Raw genomic sequence first — 688 nt, forward strand, 5'->3', positions numbered from 1 at the left:
TTCAGACTGGAATGGTCATCTCCTCCCACATCCAATGATAATCTGGGGAGCGAAAGAGAAACACATTATTTACTCTGGTTCGGGAACATTTTTGAGCTTTTTCAAAACTAAAGTCTTGCAAAGAGGCCGAGCCGTACATTTCTCGAGGTTGGTCCCAAGGAGAGTTTTGATCTACATTTTATAAAGAACCTCTCTACCAAGTTTGATTGACTTGGGCCGAAAACTAAAATCCTGAGAACTGAGAAGAGTGAACATTTTCGAGCTTTTTCAAAACTGAAGTCTTGCATAGGGGCCGAGCCGTACATTTCTCTTTTGATCTACATTTTATAAAGAACCTCTACCAAGTTTCATTGACTTGGTCTGAGAAAAAAAAATCTAGCTCACCTATCTTGACTCCCATTGGTAGAGGTGTGGGTTCGATCCCCGCCAATCAGCTCGAATCTATCCTGATCTCGCACGGACAGGACGTCTTCAGCAAAATGGGTCGAGTCCCGGTCCAGTTGTGTTGATTCCCGGTCCAGTATATTTGAGTCCCGGTCGAGCTGTTGACATGATTCACTACGCAAGGTACCCGTGGGCGTTGAAACGATACCTAGTTAAAAAAAAAAAAAATGTGGATATTGTTATTATTTAATATGAAAATATCAAAGCCATCCAACCCTCAACTTAGAATAGAATATGCCTTGTT

At 41.7% G+C, this 688-nt stretch overlaps 1 long non-coding RNA gene across 1 annotated transcript; it reads right to left on the reverse strand.

Annotated features, from left to right (window-relative positions):
• Window positions 1-12: 12 nt before the first annotated feature.
• Window positions 13-592, reverse strand: LOC113473412. The gene is made up of 2 exons (XR_003395390.1): window positions 385-592; window positions 13-42 (listed from the first exon to the last, which is right to left on the reverse strand). It is a non-coding gene; the product is annotated as an uncharacterized LOC113473412 (long non-coding RNA).
• Window positions 593-688: the final 96 nt, after the last annotated feature.

This window comes from Diaphorina citri, unplaced genomic scaffold (genome assembly GCF_000475195.1).
Source record: "Diaphorina citri unplaced genomic scaffold, Diaci psyllid genome assembly version 1.1 scaffold29688, whole genome shotgun sequence".
NCBI lineage: Eukaryota > Metazoa > Arthropoda > Insecta > Hemiptera > Psyllidae > Diaphorina > Diaphorina citri.